The sequence below is a fragment of the Kogia breviceps genome, chromosome 1 (assembly GCF_026419965.1).
Source record: "Kogia breviceps isolate mKogBre1 chromosome 1, mKogBre1 haplotype 1, whole genome shotgun sequence".
NCBI lineage: Eukaryota > Metazoa > Chordata > Mammalia > Artiodactyla > Physeteridae > Kogia > Kogia breviceps.
The window spans coordinates 83,875,573-83,891,842 of NC_081310.1; the positions used below are offsets into that span (position 1 = coordinate 83,875,573).

A 16,270-nucleotide genomic window follows, 5' to 3' on the forward strand; every position below is an offset into this window, starting at 1 on the left:
TAAAAGAATATATCAAGTTTTACTTGTTGCCAGCACCTTCTCTTTCAGTAGGGGTCACCGAAGTTAGAAGTTACTTGAAGTTACCTTGTATTCACCTCAGAAAGAAAGTACCCCCAGGCCAGTGGTGTGTTGAAGGTGACTTGAACAGTCTCGTTAAAATTGTAAGTATTCGTCTAGCCAATCCTTAAACACTGCCATTATTAAAATTTAAATTATATAAACTTACAATTAAGTGATATTTTTAAAATGAAGGTATTGTAATGATACTCCCCAGTCAGTCCCCAGCAAGTGTCCTTCTGACTGGTATCTTGGAGCCAGTAGGAGACGGAGTTTGGTTCGGACGCAGAGGAAGTCAAAGAATGAAGAGGTGGGAGTTCAAGCTCTCTGGTTCAGACGCAGAGGAAGTCAAAGAATGAAGAGGTGGGAGTTCAAGCTCTCGAGTAAGTGCTCTTCCCCAAAGGCGTTTGGCTGAGACTGCTTTATAGGGTCTTGTCAGCAGGGAGGGGGCGGGTCCGCGTAGGCACACCACCCACCCCACATTTGCTGCTCAAGGTTTCAGAAAGCAGTGTGTGGGAGGTGTGGGTGCAGTACATCCGCACTGGGCCTGCTCCTGCCATCTTGGATTGCAGGCACCTGTGTAGCACTTCTGGACAGGGACCCAGAGCTGAGGTGCCAGGCCTTTTCACACTAGGAACTCTGGTCTGAAGGGCCTGGGGTAAGATCTCTGCATGCAACACCCTGTGAGCAAGTGAAACTACACTAAGCACAAAGAAAAAGAAAAAGGTTAAACTTTGTCTTATTACCCAGATTCTATTTTTGTTTCCCGGAAATTGTTAATGGGCTTGGCCGGTGACAGTATTAGATAGTAAAAACTGTAACTACCTAATTATTTTTACTACATTTTACTATTGTATGTACTCTTGGGGTTATTTATCTCTATCTCATTTGTATGGGGGGAATACTAGGCACACATCTTCCCAACATTGCATTTAGTCACATCACAGTGGTAGCTTAAAATTGACTGACTGGGAGTATTCACTTAGATACTGCAAATGAGGGCCTTCCTTTCTTACCTTATTAAATATTTACCAGTATACCACAGTCTTAGTCCATCCCGAGGTGAAGTTTTAAGACTCTTAATGGTTACTAGAATAACGGGTTACTAGAATTGCTTACCCCCAGTACATCATTACACAATATTTTCCCACCAACACAGTTGTGTAACTACTCACATAGTAAAGGTGGGACTGGAGGGATTATTATCAGGAGAGATTTATCAGAGATAAATAAACTTGGCTTTGGGCTTGGGTATAAGCTCAGAGAGTCCCCTTCTACTTTTTTTTTTCATGAGCAATTAGTATCAGATATTTTCCTTGATTACATGAACTTCTCCATCAGTTTGTCAGTAGGAAAGAATGCCCGGTGTATTTTAAACCCACCATATTAACTGCAAGTAAGGGTATAGCATTCTGAGATAGAGGGAATTTGAGAGTTAAGGCTTGTAAGAGCGACTCAAACTGAAGATGATTCGGCATAAGGGGTGGCTGTTGATATTCTGTAATTTTAGAGACTATCTCATGGCCCCACTTCCCCCAACAAACGTACCCTACCCTCTATCTTTAAGAGAAGTTGTCTCCTTTTCAATATAGTATACCAGTTTCCTGAGGGCGTGGACAGTGCCAAATTGTCTTGTTAATTGTAGTACTTCTTTTAATAACTCACACACATTGCTTCAATACTTGTTTAGCAGCAAGAGCCCGAAGTATTTTTTGTGTTTATTGTCTTTCCATGTGGTGCATGCAGATAGAGGCACATTATCAAACAAACCCATAAATCAAGATGACTTCTGTTAGTGAATAAGAAGATAGGTTATACAGATAACTTGTATATATGTACAAATTACAATGTAGTTAGAGTCCATCAAAACCCATAAATAGACTCCAGTCCTGCTAAGATTGTAAGTGTACCAACAGCTCTTCTAGGTCAATTACACTCAGTATAACTTTCAAATTTGTCAGGTAGTGGCAATGCATTTGGATCAGTCACCCACACTCTGACCTGGCTTCCTCACCAGGTATTTATCTGAGGTATTCATGTTGACAACACATGAAATGTCTGGCCGAGTTTGGAGAGAGATGGGGCGGATGATGGTCTAGGAATAGGATTGGTAGTCTTGGAAATGGAAGTTTTTCTTGGATGTTTGTGTGGCTTATGCAAAGAATAAATTTTCATCCTTGTTTTTGATAAAACTATGCTTTAATGAAATAAGCCCACTGTGTGAAACTTGTGTTTTCACCATTCTCCTATAATACTGTAAACAGCTTTATAGAGATTTAATGGGGGCATATAATAAACTGCATGTATTTAAAGTGTACGAGTTGGTAAATTTTGCTATATGTAGATACCTATGAAAACATCACTACAATCAAGATAATGAGCCTGTCACCAACAAGTTTCCTTATGCCCTTTGTAAACTCTTCCTCCTACCCTCAAGGCAAACACTGGTTCTCCTTTCTTTCTTTTTTTAAAAATAAATTTATTTATTTTATTTGTTTTTGGCTGCGTTGGGTCTTCGTTGCTGTTTGCGGACTTTCTCTAGTTGCCGTGAGCGGGGGACTACTCTTCGTTGTGGTGCGCAGGCTTCTCATTGCGGTGGCTTCTCTTGTTGCAGACCGCGGGCTCTAAGTGGGCGGGCTTCAGCAGTTGTGGCATGCAGGCTCCGTAGTTGTGGCTTACGGGCTCTAGAGCACAGGCTCAGTAGTTGTGGCACACGGGCTTAGTTGCTTTGAGGCATGTGGGATCTTCCCAGACCAGGGCTCAAACCCGAGTCCCCTGCATTGGCAGGCAGATTCTTAACCACTGCACCACCAGAGAAGTCCCTGGTCTGCTTTCGGTCACTTATAGTTTACAACTTCTCACATTTTAAATAGAATCATATAGTATATACTCTTTTTTAACATCTTTATTGGAGTATGATTGCTTTACAATGTTGTGTTAGTTTCTGCTTTATAACAAAGTGAATCAGCTATAAATATACATATATCACCATATCCCCTCCCTCTTGCATTTCCCTCCCACCCTCTCTATCCCACCCCTCTAGGTAATCATGGAGCTGATCTCCCTGTGCTATGTGGCTGCTTCCCACTAGCTATCTATTTTACATTTCGTAGTGTATGTATGTCCATGCCACTCTCTCACTTCGTCCCAGCTTACCCTTCCCCCTCCCTGTGTCTTCAAGTCCATTCTCTACGTCTGCGTCTTTATTCCTGTCCTGCTCCTAGGTTCTTCAGAACCATATATATTTTTTTAGATTCCATGTATATGTGTTAGCATACAGTATTTGTTTTTCTCTTTCTGACTTACTGCATTCTGTATGACAGACTCTAGGTCCATCCACCTCACTACACATAACTCACTTTCATTTCTTTTTATGGCTGAGTAATATTCCATTGTATATATGTGCTACATCTTCTTTATCCATTCATCTGTCGATGGACACTTAGGTTGTTTCCATGTCCTGGCTATTGTAAATAGTACTGCAGTGAACATTGTGGTACATGACTCTTTTTGAGTTACGGTTTTCTCAGGCTATGTGCCCAGTAGTGGGATTGCTGGGTCATAAGGTAGTTCTATTCTTAGTTTTTTAAGGAACTGCCATACTGTTCTCCATAGTGGCTGTATCAATTTACATTCCCACCAAACAGTGCAAGAGGGTTCCCTTTTCTCCACACCCTCTCTAACATTTCTTGTTTGTAGATTTCTTTAAATTTTATTTATTTATTTATTTATTTTTGGCTGCATTAGGTCTTCGTTCCTGCACGTGGGCTTTCTTTAGTTGCATCGATCAGGGGCTATTCTTCGTTGTGGTGCGTGGGCTTCTCATTGTGGTGGCTTCTCTTGTTGCAGAGCACAGGCTCTAGGCATGCGGGCTTCAGTAGTTGCAGCATGTGGGCTCAGTAGTTGTGGCTTGTGGGCTCTAGAGTACAGGCTCTAGTTGTGGCGTGCAGGCTTAGTTGCTCCGTGGCATGTGGGATCTTCCCGGACCAGAGCTCAGACCCGTGTCCCTTGCATTGGCAGGTGGATTCTTAACCACCGCGCCACCAGGGATGTCCTGCCAATACCATACTGTCTTGATTCTTGTAGCTTTATGACTAGTCTTGAAATTATTTTCAATTTTGTTCTTCTTTTTCAAAGTTGTTTTGGCTATTTTAGATATTTTGCAGTTCCATATGAATTTTTTAAAAAATATTTATTTATTTTTGTCTGCACTGGGTCTTCGTTGCTGCGTGTGGGCTTCTCACTGTGGTGGCTTCTCTTGTTGTGGAGCACAGGCTCCAGGTGCGTGGGCTTCAGTAGGTGTGGTTCACTGGCTTCAGTTGTTGTGGCTCACGGGCTCTAGAGCACAGGCTCAGCAATTGTGGCACATGGGCTTAGTTGCTTTGCGGAATGTGGGATCCTCCCGGACCAGGGATCAAACCCGTGTCCCCTGCATTGACAGGCAGATTCCTAACCACTGCACTACCAGGGAAGCCCTCCATATGAATTTTAAAATAAGTTTGTCAATACCTACAAAAAACCTGCTGGGGTTTTGAATTGACATCTTAGCATATTGAGTCTTCTCATGAGCAAGTTATACTCATCAACAAAACTTCTTATGAACAGGTTGTATATCTCCATTTATTTAAATCTTTTGTGATTTCCCTCAGCTATAATTTGTTTTTTTTGTTTGTTTTTTATAAATTTATTTATTTATTTTTGGCTGTGTTGAGTCTTTGTTTCTGTGCAAGGGCTTTCTCCAGTTGTGGCGAGTGGGGGCCACTCTTCATCGCGGTGCGCAGGCCTCTCACTGTCACGGCCTCTCCCGTTGTGGAGCACAGGCTCCAGACGTGCAGGCTCAGTAGTTGTGGCTCACGGGCTTAGTTGCTCCGCGGCATGTGGGATCTTCCCAGACCAGGCTCGAACCCGTGTCCCCTTCATTGGCAGGCAGATTCTTAACCACTGTGCCACCAGGGAATCCCCCTCAGCTATAATTTGTAATACAGGTCTTGTACATCTTTTGTAATATTTATCTCTAGATATTTCATATGTATTGATGCTATTGTAAATAACATTTAAAATTTCAATCCCTGATTGTTTATTGCTCATATATGGAAATACAATTACCTTTTAATATATTGATCTTATATCTGTAAACTTGCTAAACTCATTTACTAGTTTTAGTAACTTTTGGTTTTTTTACATTTTTTAATATAAATTTATTTTATTTTTGGCTGCTCTGGGTCTTTGTTGCTGTGTGGGGGCTTTTCTCTGGTTGCGGCGAGTGGGGGCTACTCTTCGTTTTGGTGCACGGGCTTTTTGTTGCAGAGCATGGGCTCTAGGCATGCAGATAGTTCTAGTAACTTTTGATTAGATTCCTTAGATTTTCTACATAGATGATCATGTTATCTGAGTTTTACTTCTTCCTTTACTCTGGACAGCTTTTTCTTTTGCCTATTGCACTGGCTAGAACCTCACGTACAGTGTTGAATAGTAGTGATGAAAGCAGATATGCTTGCCTTGTTGCTGATCTTAGGGGGAAAGTATTCAGTCTTTCACCATTAAGTATGATGTTAGCTGTACATTTGTTGTATTGATAGATGCTCATTAACACATGGAGAAATCCTTCCTATTCCTTCCTATTCCTCATTTGCTGAGAGTTTTTATTAGGAATGGACGTTGGATTTAATCAAATGCTTTTTCTGCATCTATTAAGATGATCATGTCGTTTTTCTTTTTAAATTTGTTTAATATTGTGAATTACTCTTATTGATTTTGAATGTAAAACTAACCTTGTTTCCCTCAGATAAACCACATGCGGGATATTGGTCTGTACTTTTCTTTCCTTGTAATATCTTTTTCTGGTTGTGATATTAAAGTAATGCTGGCCTTATAGAGTGAGTTGGGAAGTATTATCCTCTTCAATATTCTGGAAGAGTTTGTGTAGAATCGGCATTTTTTTCATAAATGTTTGATATAATTCACTAGTAAAGCCACCTGGGCATGGAGTTTACTTTGTGGGAAGGCTTTTAACCATGCATTCATTTTCTTTGATAGATGCAGGGCTATTCCTACTGTAAGAACCTTGCAATAGTGTAATTTCTTCTCTTCTGGCCTTTATGCTCTTTTTATCATTCATTTTACGTTTGTAAATGTTAAAACCCTCACAGTACATTGCTGTTCTTTTTTGTTTAGGCAGTCATTTGTCTTTTAAAGAATTTTAAATAATAAGAAAAAATCTTATTCATTTAACCATGTAGTTTTAATTTCTGGTGCTCTTCATTCATTTGTGGAGATCCAGATTTCCATCTGGTATCATTTTCTTCTGCTTGAGAACTTCTTTTATTTCTTGTACTGTGTGTCTGTGTGTCTGGTATGGGGTTCTTCTAGTGGTTAGTGTGGTAGTGAGTTCTTTCAGCTTTCATGTGTTTGAATATATCTTTATTTTGCTATCACTTTTGAAAGATTTTTGTTGAGTATAGAATTATATGTTGACAGTTTGTTTTTCTTTCAGTATTTTAAAGATACTACTCTACTATATTCTCAGTTGCTTTCTTTTTTAAAAAATTAATTAATTTATTATTTTTATTTTTGGCTGTGTTGGGTCTTTGTTGCTGCACGCAGGCTTTCTCTAGTTGTGGCAAGTGGGGGCTACTCTTCATTGAGGTGCGTAGGCTTCTCATTGTGGTGGCTTCTCTTGTTGCAGAGCACGGGCTCTAGGTGCGCGGGCTTCAGTAGTTGTGGCACTTGGGCTCAGTAGTTGTGGCTCACAGACTCTAGAGCACAGGCTCAGTAGTTGTGGCTTATGGGCTTAGCTGCTCCAAGGCATGTGGGATCTTCCCGGACCAGGGCTTGAACCCGTGTCCCCTGCATTGGCAGGCGGATTCTTAACCACTGCACCACCAGGGAAGCCCTCGCTTGCATTATTTCTGATGAGAGATCTGATGTCATCTTTATTTTTGTCTATACGTGAGATGTCTTTTTTCTCTGGATGCTTCTAAGATTTTCTCTTTATCACTGTTTTTTTTTTTTTTTAACAATTTGGTTATGATGTGCCTTGATGGTTTTTTTTTCATATTTCTTGTGTTTGGGGCTCATTGGGATTCTTGGATCTGTGGATTAATAGTTTTCATCAAATTTGGGAAATTTTTGGCTGTTATTTCTTCAACTTTATTTTCAGTTTTCTCCTCTCTCCCCCTTCTTTTAGGGACTCCAAATACTTGTATGTTAGGCCACATAATATTGTCTCACAGCTTACTGTTGCTCTTTTCTTTCTTTTTAAGTTTCATTAAAAAGATTCTCTTTTCTGTGTTTCATTTTGGATAGTTTATATTGCTATTGCCTTCAAGTTAACGAATCATTTCTTCTGAAATATGTAATCTGCTGTTAAATCCCATCCAGTGTATTTTTCATCTAAGACATTGTACTTTTTATCTCTAAAAGTTTGATTTGGGTCTTTTTTTATATCTGCCATATCTCTACTTAACCTATTGAACTTATAGAATACAGGTATAATAACCATTTTAATGTCATTTTATGCCACTTCTAATGTCTGTGTCAGTTCTGGGTTGGTTTCGACTGGATGATTTTTCTCCTCAATATGGGTTGTATTTTCCTGCACCTCTGCAAGCCCGGTGATCTTTATTTAGATGAGGAAGAACTGAATGCCAGACAGTGTGAATTTTACCCCGTCAGGTGCCAGATAGTTTTGTATTCCTGTAAATCTTGAGCTTTGCTCTGGTTTGCAGTTAATTTACTTGGAAACAGTACGATCCTTTTGAGTCTTGCTTTTAAGATTTGTTAGGAAGGACCAGAGCAGTGCTGAGTCTGTGGCAAGGTTTCTCAACCTCAGCACTGTTGACATTTTAGACCAGATAATACTTTGTTGTCCTTTCCACTGCAAGATGTTTAGTAGCATCCTTGGCCTCCCCACTGGATGCTAGTAGCACCTTGTCTCTAGTCTTGACAAATCAAAAATGTCTCCAGATGTTACAGACATTGTCCCCTGGTTGGGGGCAGGGGAAGCAAAATTAACCCTGGCTGAGAACGTTTGTCAAGGGTTAATGATTTCCCACTACTGAAGAAAGACCTTTTTGATACTCTATCCAATGCCCTATGAAACATGTTTTCCAGTCTAAGCTCTTGGGAACAGGCTCTCTTCCTGGCCCTCTGTGAGTGCTGGGCACTGTTTACTCTCATTCTTTCAATAGTTCTCTCCTCAGCATCTGTGGGATAGTTTCCTCACACAAAGGCACCAATCAATACTCTGAATACTCTCTGCAGATCTCCAGAGTTCTTTCTCTGTACAGGTCTGTCCTCTCTAGCACTGTGTCCCACAAACACTATCCACCTTGGGTTCCCCATACTCTCAGCTGCACCTCCTCAACTCAGGGAGTCCAACAGGTTCACCTGAGTTCTCCTCCCCTGTGTGGCAGCCTGGAAACCCTCTTAAGTTAATCGTAGGGCTCTCTCATTTGTTTCCAGTCTCTCAGGGATCACTGTCGTTCATTGGCTGATGTCCAGTATCTTGAAAATTGTTGTTTCATATATTTTGTGTGGTGGTGGTGTTTTTTGTGGGGAGTGGGGTGGGGTCAGTGTTCTTTAAGTTGAGAGGGTAAATCCAGTCCTTGTTACTGCATCTTGGACTACAAATCGGTCATTTAATTTTTTTTTTTTTTTTTGTGCTAGGCGGGCCTCTCACTGTTGTGGCCTCTCCCGTTGTGGAGCACAGGCTCCTGACGCGCAGGCTCAGCGGCCATGGCTCACGGGCCCAGCCGCTCCGCGGCATATGGGAATCTTCCCGGACCGGGGCACGAACCCGTGTCCCCTGCATCGGCAGGCAGATTCTCAACCACTGCGCCACCAGGGAAGCCCGGTCATTTAATTTTTAACCTTAGACTGGGGTGCCTTATTTCCTGGTAAACTTCCCCCCCCAGCCCCGGTAAACTTTTACATTACTTTTTTTAAAAGTGCAAACTTAGACCTCTTTATAAAACAGAAGTCAGAATGAACATGAACATATAAGCTATAGTGGACCTTAGATATTCTTGAGAGTTAACTTTCAAGACCTTCACAAATCTCCAGAATTTCCAATATTACCATTGAGGGGGAGCAGAATATGTGACCCCAAAATATACCACTTTGGCATGTGGATTTTAAGTCGATGACAAGGCCCAACAGACTTTGGAAGAGCTGTTTTACCTTCCCCTTAACTGCCTAAAAGAATTTAGATTGACAGCAGGAAAAGAGCAAATACCAAAGATAAGTCTCTCTTTTTATCAGAGAGACTTAGCTATGTGGTATGGCAAACATTTGTTTATCAAACATTTGCTCACCAAACATTTGCTCTTCTCATCCTCCTTTGAATTGCCTTCCTCCCTTACCCCTTCTTCTTAGCTGAGGGTGGTATATAAACCTCAATTGCCTGAGTATCTTTGGGGCTCTGATATGCATGAAATTTGTTTTTCTTCTGTTAACCTGCTTTATGTCAATTGAATTATTAGACCAGCCAGAAAGGAAGAAGGGAAAAGTTTTCCACCCCTACACCGTAATATACCATCTCCTCTAAAATTTAATAAAGTAGGGAACCAGTGGTGATCCAGTGGTTAGGACTCAGTGCTCTCACTGCCGGGGGCCCCATGTTCAATCCCTGGTCGGGGAACTAAGATCCCGCAAGCCACAGGGCTTGGCCAAAAAAAAAAAAAAAATTAATGAAGTATAATGGAAAAAATTTAAGAGGTACCTTAATGAACCATGAACATACATGAATTTTTAAAATTATTATACTTATTATGTAATGAGGGAATCAATGAGATGTACAACTGTTTTAAAGTAGAATTCAAAGAGCAAATACATAAATGCAATCACATATGCTGAAATGGATTTGTTAATACAAATATAAATTCACAAGGCAATAATTGCAAATTATTGCAAATACACAAGACAAAGTCAGCTACCCTCATCAGGAGTTATTTGCACTGTTGTCAACTCTTTGTGTGAACATACATGAATTGTGAGTTAATCTCAAATTTATATTTCCTGGTTGTAAATCTAGGGATCACCCTTGACCTCTCCTTGTTTCACATTCCTATACCCCATTCAGTTAGCGGACACTCTTGAGTTAACCCTGTAAGCCAGTGGTCTTCACATTTTTGTTTTTTGCTAGAATAACCTGAAAATAATTTTGAAAAATTATGTATTCTCATACATCTTAAAATTGATATTTAAATTTTTTCTCATATACTTAGTTATAAGGTTTATAATTTTCATGTATTGTATAATGAATATGTACTTTAAATACATTTTTGTCAAATTCTTATGGCTGCATATTTAGCTCATTTAAGTTTTGGAAAATGTTTGCCATATGAACTAATTGGCAAAATCAATCCCCACTGGAAAATCAGTGAAATCAATCTTTCTGTTAGAAAAAGTCTGTAATTTTTCAATTCAAATAATGGTGTTAATATGTATCCCTCTGATAACCATTTCACTTTTGAATTTTAAATTGAATTCGGAACCTTGCATTTATATGTAGCCTGGTTGACAGTAAGATGCTGCCTTGTTTAATATTTCTTGCTGAATTTCTCTCTGATTTGTTATCACAGGACTCTTCCTCAGGGAGGACTTATTCTTGACTTCTTATCCCCGGGACAATGCACCAAAGTAAGATGCTGGTTAGGTGAGGGTATGTAGTGGGAGAAGGGTGACTGTGAAAGGGGAAGTTGGAAAGCAGACTGCAGGCTAATTTTCAGGCAGATACAATTCATTTGCATCATTACTATTTTGGTGTAGTATCTAGAGTTGTTGTGTGGTTTCTTAAAATGATTTTCATCACTTGGGGGAAAGGGAGATTTCTACCTTGGGTGGCCAGGTAGAACGTGTTATCATTTCCCAACTATGATGTGCTCTAGCCATACAGGTCCCCTTTCAACTCTGGGAACATCCCAAGCTCTTTCCTGCCTCAGGGCCTTCTTGTATGTTCTTCAGCTGGCAGTGCTCTTTCACCCTATTCTCTATGTAGCCAACTCCAGGTAATCCTTTGCTGTCAGCATAATTGTCACTTTCTTAGTGAGGCTTTCCTTGGCTGGAGGGTTTACTGTGTGTCAGACACTATACTAAGTGCTTTACATACAATATTTTATTTAATCTGAATTAGGTCCTCATTAAATTCTCCCATAATGGCTGGAACTTTTCCTTTAAAGCACTTATTATAGTTTGTAGTTAAATATATATTTCTCTGCCTCCCTCAGGAGACTATAAGCTTTCTCTGTGTCTCTTTGGCTCACCCCTGCATCCTTAGTGTCTAGTACAGTAACTGACTGATCATGGGCACTCAGAAAATAGTTGTTAAATGAACAAATGAATGGGAAACATTTGGAAAGAGGGTTGGGGCTTTTTACTTTTCTCTCTGAATCCTCTCTCTTTAGGTTATCTCATCAATTCTCAATTTAAACACCATCCATATGCTGATGCTCCCAACTTTTTATCTCCAGTTCAAAGTTCTCTTTACTTAATCATCTGGATAATTGTGTGAAAGAACCATTATTATCCCTATTTTACAGATAAAACCCCTGGATAAAATTACATGGTACAGTGCCATCATCAAATGTAGGGTTTCATGGATGTTATAATGCATTCCTAAGAAGGTTCTACTATATCATTCTCATTACAGAGTGCTGGATCAGTCTTTTTCAACATTACTTTCATTGAATTCAGAGGTAAAGACTCCCGTAAGATTTGTTATGTAAAGACACCTGGATGGTTGATCCAAGCTGTTAGATAAAGATTCTGATAATGAGTGGGGTCTGTTGTACTGGATAAGAAGCATTCTTTACAGAATTCTGTTTAACAAAGCTTATTTTCACCTTGGTATGCGATGAGTAATAAAAAGCACCATTTATAAATACTTACAAATGCCCAATACAAATTTTAAGGCACCAACATGTACATAAAAGTAAATCTACTTCTGTAGTTGTGGCATTACTATAGGCCACACTTCCTTTACTTTTGTATAAAACCATTTAGGATTAGACACTAACCCAAATGCCTTAAGAGTTTTGGAAAGGAAAGCTACAATAGATTAACAGTAACACTGTCCCTGTATGAGTTACTAAAATGAGGTAGGAGAGGACAGGACATTGCAGGTGCAGGGTGTCCAGGTGTCATCCTCCATGCCAGAGGACAGCATGGGGGTCACTCAAATTCATGGAACTACCAACAGTTTCTGTGAGGTTTGGGCATGGTTAGGACAGGGGTGTAGGGAGAGATGAGGTTGGAGAAGCAGGTGGGGCCTTCAAGATCCTGAAGGATCATTACCACCCATACTAATATGCTGGGGGTTTACTCTGGGAAGCAGGAGCCAAGGAGGACTGTTATGTCCTCTGAGGGACATTATCTGATAAATATTTCAGAAAGATCATGATGGAGACTATTAAAATTGTATTGGAATCAGGAATACACTTGAGACTCGTGGGGGTGGGTGGGAGTGAAGGGATTTGGTAATGGATGAGACCTGGGGCATGGAGAGAGGAGGAGTCAGGGTGTCGCTGGGTTTCTGAGTTTGGATGGGGGATGGTAGAAGGTACTCTTCAAAGTGGGAAAAGAAGTGTTTGGGGGCAGAGGGAAGAAAGGGGAGCCCTGTTGTAGAGATACCTGTGGAGATGGCCAGTGTGCAAATAAAAAAGTCAGGAATTTGAGAGAGAGACCTGAAAATGTCTTTTGAGTTAATGACACAACATATTAGCGACCTTAACAAATGCTGCTTGTGTGAAGTGAGGCTGGAGGCCAAACTGGAGGTTGCAGAGGGATGAGTGGCATGTGGACAAATTCATACAAACAGGAATAGAATGATTGTTCTTTAGACATCTCACCCTGAGGAGGGGAGAGGGCAGCAGCCAAGGGTGAAGAAAGTATTGTTTGCTTTTTGAAATAAGGAACTTTCTTTGTTTTTTTAAAATTAAATACAGAGAAAATATCAGTTGTACATGCTGAGAAAATTTAACAGCACAGAAGTTATAAAAATAAAAGTAAAAACTTGTCAGCCTGCTTTTTGACCAGGCTCTTCAGCTGTGGGCCTGGCATCTACCACTAAGCACTCTCCATTTCTGGCCCATTTCTGTTTAAACCTGTTCAAGCCTCTTTCACCCAAAACAACAATCAGTAATTATAGTAGAAACCCTCACTCCTATACTACTAACCCATTGCTATCCCTTCTCTTTCTACCACGACCAAAGTTCTCAAGAAAAAAAAAAACAAACACATTTTTCAACTCTTTATGTTCAGGCCCCAGGTACTGTTTGAATTGTCATCCATAACTACTAAATTTAGTAGGTATTTGTCAAGCCTTGTCTTATTTAATCTCTTCACAGCATTTAATAGTATTGATTACTTTCCTTTAAACTTTCTTTTCTCTTGGTTTCCTCAACATCAACTCATCCAAGTTTAATTCCTATGTCTCTGGAAATTTTCTTCTTTGTGGAATCATTTACTTTCTTATTAAATTTTGTGACATCTGTTCTCTGCCCTCTTTTCCTTTCATGTGGCATGATCTGGCAACCTTAATTATTCTTTAACTACCTTGTGGAACAAAATTTGGGTTCAAATCAGACTCTGTCCCTTCCTGACTGAATGTTTGTTTTTTTCAAACAATGACGAGTTCTCCAATTTTCCAATACCAACTGGGTGTTCTATAATTTAATTCAATTATGACTCCAATTATCTGGAGTCAGTACAGACCCTGGATTAAGGGCTCAATCTCACAAGACTGCTCCCACTTCAGATGCCAGCTGCAAATGGGGTGCCCAGGTTACCGCCACTTCTGCCTGACTGACTATAAATTCAGGGATTCTCATGTCCCTCTCCCTGTACCCCCCACCCCAATTCAATAATTCACAGAACTCAAGAAAGCTATAGTTTCCATAACAATTTTATTATAAAGGATATATAACTCAGGGACAGCCAAATGCAAATTCTAGGATAGAGGTGAGAGGGTGGATGGGCATTGGTGCAGAGTTTCCATGCCCTCTCAGCATACTACCCTCCCAGCACATCAAGTTCACCAACTTGGACTTTCCCCCAACCTTGTCAGAATTTTTATTGAGGTTTCATTACGTAGGCACAATTGATTAACTCATTGGTCACTGGTGATTGAATTCAATCTCCACTACCTCTCCCCTCCCCAGAGGTCAGGGGGTGGACTGAAAGTTCCAAGCCTCTAATCACATGGTTGGTTCCCCAATCCTGAAGATAATCTAGGGCTCTGCCCTGAGTAACTTCATTAGTATAAATTCAGGTATGGTTGAAAAGGGCTTGTTATGAATAACAAAAGACACTCTATCACTCAGGAAATTCCCTTTATGTCTGGGGTATTAGACTCTTAGTTCTTTTTCCATCTCTGGCTGTTCCTTCTGTCTTCTTTGAAAGTTCATCCTCTTTCATTTAAAATGTTGGCAGTCTTTAAGATGTGCTTGATTCATTCATTCATTCATTGAGTTTATTCAATAAAGTATTGAACATCTACTGTATATCAGGTTCTCTTCTCAGTGCTAGGGATAGAGCAGTCAACAAAATGTATAAATATTTTTTTAAAGTCATTTATGGGGGCTTCCCTGGTGGCACAGTGGTTAAGAATCTGCCTGCCAATGCAGGGGACATGGATTCGAGCCCTGGTCCAGGAGGATCCCACATGCCGCAGAGCAACTAAACCCCTGCGCCACAACTACTGAGCCTACTCTTTAGAGCCTGTGAGCCACAACTGCTGAAGCCCACACGCCTAGAGCCCGTGCTCCTCAACAAGAGAAGCCACCACAATGAGAAGCCCACGCACCGCAACGAAGAGTAGCACCCGCTCGCGGCAACTAGAGAAAGCCCGTGCACAGCAACAAAGACCCAACTCAGCCAAAAATAAGTAAATTTATTGAAAAAAAAGTCATTTATGGATGTTACGATGCATTCCTTAGAAGGTTCTGCTGTATGGTTCTCATTGTAGAATCTGGCCTGGTCTTTCTCAACATTGCTTTTGTTGAGTTCAGAGTTAGAAGGTGATCAGAACTAAGGAAAAAGATAAAGCAGGAAAAACTGATAAGGAGTACTAGAATGGGGATTGGGTTACAATTAAATAGGGCAGTCCGGATAAGGCCTCCCTGAAAAGATGACATTTTTAACAAAGACTTGATAAAAATGGGGGAACTAACCATTTTCGTATTTGGGAAAATGACAAATGCAGAGGCCCAAGGTGGGCATATGCCTGGTTTTTCAAGGCATATCAAAGAGGCTACTGTGTCTACATCAAAGTGAGTGAAGTGTATGGAAAGAGCTAGTGAAGGCCGAATTATGTAGAGCTTTGTTGGTCATTGTAAGGATTTTGGCTCTTACTCTGAATGAGATGGGGCACCACTGGAGGGTTTTGAGTAGAAGCAGGGACATGATCTGACTTACATGAGCTAACTTAACAGTGTTACTTTGGCTGTTAGGTAGAGAAGAGACTGAAGGTGTGACTTTCTTCCCTCTACCCCCAAGCCAATTTCTTTCCTATCCCACTTTGGAAAGCAGTTTCTACCATCCAATCCCAGAAACCTGGACGGCATCTGACTTCTCCTTCTCTCCCATGCCTTACATCCAATCAGTTACCACTAATCAGAGAGACCAGTTAGGAAGTTATTACAGTAGTCTAGATGAGGGAGGATGTTGGCTTGGACCAGGGTGGGAGTGATAGAGGTAGTTATTCCAGATGTAATTGAAGGTAAAGGCAACAGGATCTGCTGATGAATTACAAGTGGAATGTGAGAGAAAGAAACTAGTCAGGATGATACCAAGGATTTTGGCCTAAGCAACTGGAAATATAGAATTGTCCACAGTTGAGATGGGGCAGACAGTAAGGAACAGGTTTAGGGAAGAAGATAAGGAATTCAGTTTTGGATGTATTAGGTTTGAGATAGACAAAAAGACCCATGCAATAGAACAGAGTGCATAGACACAGACCCATACATATGTGGACACCTGATTTACAATGAAGGTGTCATTGCAATTTGGCAGAGAAAATATGGTCTTTTTAACAAATGGTGCTGGATCCATTGGATGGCTGATGGAAAAAAAATGAGCCTTGACCCTATTATATCACATGCACAAAAATCAATTCCAGATGGATTGTATATATAAACATGAAAGGTACAACAGTAAAACTTCTGGAAGATAACATGGAAGATCTTCATGACTGTAGAGGCAGTATATCCTAACA

The 16,270-nt window shown here is 40.4% G+C and overlaps 2 long non-coding RNA genes across 7 annotated transcripts in view; both read left to right on the plus strand.

Annotated features, from left to right (window-relative positions):
* The window catches only part of LOC131743276 (uncharacterized), a 172,403-nt gene that overhangs the window by 626 nt on the left and 155,507 nt on the right, over positions 1 to 16,270 (plus strand). For 5 of the 6 annotated variants that reach the window (XR_010841085.1, XR_010841092.1, XR_010841089.1 and 2 more), the window contains exons 2-3: positions 49 to 161; positions 275 to 367. This is a non-coding gene — a long non-coding RNA (uncharacterized lncRNA). The remainder of the gene's footprint in view (positions 1 to 48; positions 162 to 274; positions 368 to 16,270) is intronic. The other variant, XR_010841086.1, reaches the window with a different exon arrangement.
* The window catches only part of LOC136794390 (uncharacterized), a 37,153-nt gene continuing 21,280 nt past the window's right edge, over positions 398 to 16,270 (plus strand). Inside the window, exon 1 of the long non-coding RNA XR_010841099.1 lies at positions 398 to 440. This is a non-coding gene — a long non-coding RNA (uncharacterized lncRNA). The remainder of the gene's footprint in view (positions 441 to 16,270) is intronic.